Below are 7,231 nucleotides of genomic sequence, written 5' to 3'. Positions count from 1 at the left end.
TGGCTCAAGACATGAAGATAGAATTGGAAAAATTAAAGAAAACACAAATTGAAGAAATTGTGGAAAGAAAAACTTTGGGAAGAGAACAGGAACTACAGAGTAAGCATAACTAATAGACTACAAGAGATGGAAGAAAGAATCTCAGGAGTAGAAGATACATGGAAGAAATTGATGTATCTGTCAAAGAAAATGTTAAATACAAAAAATTCCTGACACAGAGTGTCCAAGAAATCCAAGAAACATAAAAAAACAAAACCTAAGAATAATAAGAATAGAGGAAAAAGAAGATTCCCTGCTCCAAGGCCCAGAAAATATTTTCAACAAAATCATTGAAGAAAATTTCTCCAACTTAAAGGAGAGGCCAATGAGAATACAGGAGGCCTAAGGAACACCCAATAAACTAGACCAGAAAAGAAAATCCTCCCACTACGTAATAATCAAAACAGTAAGCATACATAACAAAGAAAAATCACTAAAAGCTGCAAGGGAAAAAGGCCAAGTAACATATAATGGCAAACCCATTAGAATCACACTTCACTTTTCAACAGAGATTATGAAAGCCAGAAGGGCCTGGACAGATATCATGCAGACCCTAAGAGAACACAGATGTCAGCATAGGCTACTATACCCAACAAAACTCTCAGTCCTCATAGACAGAGATAACAAGATATTCAATGACAAAAACAAATTTCAACAATACCTACACACAAATCTAGGGTTACAAGACAGTAGAAGGGAAAATACAACCCAAGAAAACTTGCTACTTTCAAGGAAACACAGGAAATAATTAACCTCACTACAGTAAAACAATAAGCATCCAAGCACACAACCTTATGACCACAGGCAACATCAAAGTCAAAGGATCTAACATCCACTGGTCATTAATCTCTCTCAACATCAATGGACTCAATTCTCCAATAAAAAGACACAGACTAACAGAATGGATCTATAAACAAGATACAGCAATCTGTTGCATACAAGAAACATACCTAAGTCACAAAGATAGACATTACCTGAGGATAAAGGGTTAGAAGACAGCTTTCCAAGCAAATGGACCCAAGAAGCAAGCAGGAGTAGCCATTCTAAAATCTGATAAAATAGACCTTCAACCAAATTAAATAAAAAGTGATGGGGAAGGACACTTCATACTCATCAAGGGAAAATTGTACCAGGAAGACATCAAAATCCTGAACATCTATGCCCCAAATACAAGGGCACCCACAATTGTAAAAGAAATATTGATAAAGCTTAAACCACACATAGATCATCACCCATTAATAGTGGGAGACTTCAACACCCCACTCTCAACAAAAGACAGGTCAACGAAACAGAAATTAAACAAAGAAACAATGTATCTAACAGAGATCATGGGTCAAATGGACCTAACAGACATTTACAGAACTTTACACCCAAACACAAAAGAATTTATCTTCTTCTCAGCACCTCATGGAACCTTCTCCAAAATAGATTATATGGTGGGTCACAAAGTGAGCCTCAACAGATACAGGAAGATTGAAATAATCCTTTGTATCCTATCTTATCACCATAGAATAAAGCTGGACCTCAACCACAACAGAAATAGCAAAAAGCCTACACATATATAGAAATTGAACAACTTGCTACAAAATAACAGCTGGGTCAGGGAATAAAGAAAGAAAGAACTTAATGTCTTCCTAGAATTCGATGAAAATGAAGGCACAACATACCCAAACTTATGGGATACAATGAGAGCAGTGCTAAAGAGGAAAGTTCTTAGCACTAAGTGCATTCAAGAAGAAATTTAGGACAGCTCATTCAATCAACTTAATTGCTCACCTGAAAACCCTAGAAAAAGAAGAATCAAACACACCAAAGAGGAGTAGATGGCTGGAAATAATCAAACTCAGGGCTGAAATCAATCAATTAGAAACAAATAAAACAATTCAAAGAATCAAGGAAACCAAAAGCTGATTCTTTGAGAAAATCAACAAGATAGATAAACTGTTAGCCAAACTAACTAAAAGGCAGAGAGACATTATCCAAATCAACAAAATCAGAAATGAAAAGGGGGACATAACTACAGACACTGCAGAAATCCAAACAATCATTAGGACTTACTTCAAAAGTCTATATGCCACAAAATTGAAAAATCTAAATGAAATGGACAATTTTCTTGATCAGTTTGACTTACCAAAGTTGAATCAGTACCAGGTAAATCAATTAAATTGTCCTATATCCCCAAGGAAATAGAAGCGGTCATCGAAAAGTCTCCCATCCAAAAAAAGCCCAGGAACACATGGTTTCAGCACAGACTTCTACCAGAACTTCAAAGAAGAGCTAACACCAATTATCTTCAAACTATTCCACAAAATAGAAACAGAAGGAATACTACCAAACTCATTCTATGAAGCCACAGTTACCTTGGTACCTAAACCTCACAAAGACTCAACAAAGAAAGAGAATTTCAGGACAATCTCCCTTATGAACATCGATGCAAAAATACTCAACAAAATACTTGCAAACCGAATAAAAGAACTCACCAAAGATATCATCCACTATGACCAAGTAGGCTCCATCCCAGGTATGCAGGGGTTGTTCAATATATGGAAATCCATCAATGTCATCCACCATATTAACAAACTGAAAGAACAAAAACCACATGATAATCCCCTTAGGTGCTGAAAAGCATTTGACAAAATCCAACATCCATTCATATTTAAAGTCTTTGAGAGATCAGGGATACAAGGCACATATCTAAACATAGTAAACATATCTAAACATACAGAAAGTATATATCCAACATCAAACTGAACCGAGAAGAGCTTAAAGAAATCCCACTGAAATCAGGGACAAGACAAGGCTGCCCACTCTCTCCATATCTCTTCAACATAGTGCTGGAAGTCCTTGCTAGAGCAATAAGACAGTTGAAGGATATTAAGGGGATACAAATGGAAAGGAAGAAGCCAAATTATCACTGTTTGCAGATGATATGATAGTATACCTGAGTGACCCCCATAATTCTACCAGAGAACTCCTACAGCTGATAAACACCTTCAGCAAAATTGCTGGATACAAAATTATCTCAAAAAAATCAATTGCTCTCCTGTATACAAAAGACTAAAGAGCTCAGAAAAAAATTAGCGAAACAACACCCTTCACTATAGCCACAAATGACATAATGTACCTTGGTGTAACCCTAACCTAGCAAGTCAAAGAATTGTATGAAAAAAAATTTCAAGTCTCTGAAGCTAGAATTAGAAGATATCAGAAGATGGAAAGATCTCCCATTCTAATGGCTTGGCACGATTAACTTAATAAAAATGGTCATCTTACCAAAAGCAACCTACAGATTCAATGCAATTCCAATCAATTTACCAACACAATTCTGTACACACCTTGAAAGAAAAATTCTCAACTTCATGTGGAATAACTAGAAACCCGGAATTGCTAAAACAATCCTCTACAATAAAAGGAGGTATCTACATTACCTCTGGAGGTATCTCCATCTCTGATCTTAAGCTGTACTATAGAGCAACAGTAATAAAACCTGCATGGTACTGGCATAGAATCAGAATTGTGAATCAATGGAACTGAACAGAAGTCCCCGACAAAAACCCACACACTTATGGACACGTGATCTTTGACAAAGATGCCAAAACCATACAATGGAAAAAAGATAGCATCTTCAACAAATGGTGCTGGTCTAACTGGATGTCTACATGTAGAAAAATGCAAATAGACACATACTTATCACCTTGCAAATAACTAAAATCCAAGTAGATCAAAGACCTCAACATAAAACCAGACACATTAAATCAGTTAGAAGAAAAAGTGGGGAAGTCCCTAGAACTCACTCTTATAGGAGACAACTTCCTGAACAGAACACCAACAGCACAGGCTCTAAGAGAAACAATGAATAAATAGGACCTCATGAAACTGAAAAGCTTCTATAAAGCAAAGGACACCGTCATCAAAACAAAATGAATGCCTACAGATTGGGAAAAATCTTCACCAAACCTTTTTTCTGACAGAGGGCTAATATCCAGTATATATAGAGAACTAAAAAAGCTGAAAAGCAGCAAACCAAGCAATCCAATTAAAAAAAAAAAATGGGGAACAGAGCTAAACAGAGAATTCTCTGTAGAGGAATATCGAATGGCAGAGAAACACTTAAAGAAATGCTCAATGTCATTTGCTACCAGGGAAATGCCAATAAAAATGACTCGGAGATTTCACCTTACACCCATTACAATGGCTAAGATGAAAAACTCCAAAAGAGGCTCAAGTACACAATAAGGACATTTGCTCAACCATGTTTGTAGCAGCTTTATTTGTAATAGCAGAACCTGGAAACAACCCAGATGTCCCTCAGTTGAGGAATGGATGCAGAAATTGTGGTACATCTACACAATGGAATATTACTCAGCAATGAAAAATAAAGAAATCATGAAATTTGCATGTAAGTGGTGGGATCTGGAAAGGATCATCCTGAGTGAGCTGTCCCAGAAGCAGAAAGACACACACAGTATATACTCACTCATATAGACATGTAATATAGGATAAACCTACTAAAATATGCACATCTAAAGAAACTAATCAAGAGAGAGGACCTTGATTAAAACACTCAATCCCCATCCTAAAAGGCAAAGAGGAAGGACATCAGAAGAAGAAAAAAACAGGAAACAAGCTAGAAACCCACCATGGAAGGCTTCTGAAAGGCTCTGCCCTGCAGAGTAGCAAAGCAAATGCTGAGCCTGATGGCCAACAGTTGTGTAATATGCATCGAATCTTATGTAAGAAGTGGGAAATAGTAATTGCTGGAGAGGACAGGAACTCAACAAAGATAGCAACAGAACCAGAAAATTTGAACACAGGGGTCTTCCCAGAGACTCAGACTCCAACCAAGTACCAGGCATGAAGATAACCCAGAACCCCTGCACAGATGTAGCCCATAGCAGTTTATTGTCCAAGTGGGTTACATAGTAATGGGAAGAGAGACTGCCTGTGACATAATCTGATTGGCCTACTCTTTGATCATCTCCCCCTGAGGGGGGAGCAGCATTACCAGGCCACAGAAGATGACAAGGTAGCCACTCCTGATGTGATCTGATAGACTAAGATCAGAAGGAAGGAGAGGAGGAACGCCCCATCAGTGGACTTGGGGAGGGGCATGCGTGAAGAAGGGGAAGGGAGGGCGGAATCAGGAGGGGAGGAGGTAGTGGCTTATGGGGGGATACAAAGTGAACAAGTTGTAATTAATAAAAAAAAGAAAAAAGTGTTATCAAGAAAAAATTTCTCTTCACAGCAAGTAAATGGTTATTTGTGTTTTAAAAATTATCTGTTTAAATTCACATTTTTATAATTTTTATTTATAAAAATTACCAGCAAAAGTATTTTGTTTATGGTTTTACGTGTTACTTTTTAGAGCAATGATTTATTACTAGTACTTGATATAGCAATGAAATATTGCTTCATTTAACATTTAATTCAATATGGAATAATATATCAATACCACCACTCTTTCTGATATTTAAATTGTCCTGAATTTGGCCAACATAGGTTTCTTCCAGTTGGTGATAGAGCTTTGTCATGTTCCCATCTGGTACTTTCTGAATACTTAACTGGGCTAAATATGAATCTACACAGACAGAAATGAGAGTTTCCAACACATTTAATATAGCAGAAAATTTAAATGTCAGAAACTCATTGCCATGGAAAGCAAGATATAAACAGAATGTCTCTATCCCATATCATTTTTAATGTTAGTATAACAATTCAAAGAGAATAATATTAATGAAACCAATTAGAATCACACAACTTCAGGGTGTGGTGCCTTATTTTTCTTTTTTCTATATGAAGTTGGTCATTTCTATTGCCAACAGAACACAGTGAAGTGCTTAAAGTCAGTGCATTACTATGACATCCATTTACACTATGTAATTTGCATAGTTTTGTCTCAATATTACTTATAAGAAAATATACTTGTGAAGATTATTTCACCAAATAAATAAAATTAATTATAATATTTAAATTCATTATAATATTAGATTGTTATGAAAATGTTTCTAGTGGTACTTTGAAAGCTTACTGCTAGATGTACCATGACTATTTTACTAAGCAGCACCTTCCAGTTTAACTGAGTGAAAATAAAATATAGAATGTTCAATAACTTATAAATATGTGGACATATGAACATGTTTCAGCATAAAGCAGGCTTTGCATAGTAAATAAAATGTTTGTTGTATTTTGATTATTTATTTTTAAAACTCTTTTTTTTTGTTCCAACTTTATTTTTATTTTATTCTTTTGCTTAAAACATATAGCAGTTTGGATATACAAAGGTAACTGTCAGTGAATTTTTATGCTGCAATTACTTTTCCAACATCCACTCTATGTGATATCTAATGTTATGTAAAGTTTAATATGGCAACATATACAGATGATTGAATTACATACACAAAGATTAGCACTTTCTTTCTTCCTTTATTCTAATTTAGTGAATTAAAGAAACCATGAATAAACAATGGGTACCCAATTATTTTCTGGTTCCAACTGTTTTTACCCAACCACTATTTTATTCTTACTCATTTTGAATTAACATCAATTCTTTTTCTTTTTATTTTATTAAATGTATTTATTTACTCACTTTATGTCCCAAAGGCAGCCCCCTCCCTCCTCTCCTCCTCTTCCCACTCTCCTTTATTCTTCAGAAAAGGGGAGCCTTCCTCCAACCCCGCCATGGCTGCACCAACCCTAGCACATCCAGTCGCATGAGGCCTAAGTGCATCCAGACAAGGCAGCCGCATGCTTCACAAACTTGAGCCATTATCCTTGTACAGGGGCCATGCTGATCTTCTCTGTGTTGCTCCAATTTTTAGTATGTATGCTGCCAAAGCGAGCATATCAATTCATTTTTCAAAAAAGCTTACGGTTTAAAGTATCTTTAGTACAATTTGTTATAAGTTGTATAAAGAACTTTTTTAATTTTTATTTTTTTAATATTAATCACTGGTTATTTACTTTGTATCCCAGCCAATCCATCATTCCCTCCTAATCCCACTCTCCTTCCCTCATCTCCTCTCTGTCCCTTTCCAAGTACACTGCTAAGGGAGGTCCGCCTCCCCTTCCATCTAACCCTAGCTTATCAGGTATTTTCAGTAATGGCTGCAATGTCCTCCTCTGTGGCCTAGCAAGTCTGTTCCTTCCTCGGGGACTGAGGAGGTAAACGAGCCAGTTCTTGAGTTCATGTCAG

At 36.2% G+C, this 7,231-nt stretch overlaps 1 non-coding gene across 1 annotated transcript; it reads right to left on the bottom strand.

Annotated features, from left to right (window-relative positions):
* Positions 1-6,772: 6,772 nt before the first annotated feature.
* Positions 6,773-6,881, bottom strand: LOC132653274 (U6 spliceosomal RNA). The gene has a single exon (XR_009591054.1). It is a non-coding gene; the product is annotated as a U6 spliceosomal RNA (small nuclear RNA).
* Between the last annotated feature and the right edge of the window lie 350 nt (positions 6,882-7,231).

The sequence above is a fragment of the Meriones unguiculatus genome, chromosome 3 (genome assembly GCF_030254825.1).
Source record: "Meriones unguiculatus strain TT.TT164.6M chromosome 3, Bangor_MerUng_6.1, whole genome shotgun sequence".
In the NCBI taxonomy this organism is placed as follows: Eukaryota; Metazoa; Chordata; class Mammalia; order Rodentia; family Muridae; genus Meriones; species Meriones unguiculatus.
This window is presented reverse-complemented; position numbering and strand designations above follow the sequence as displayed.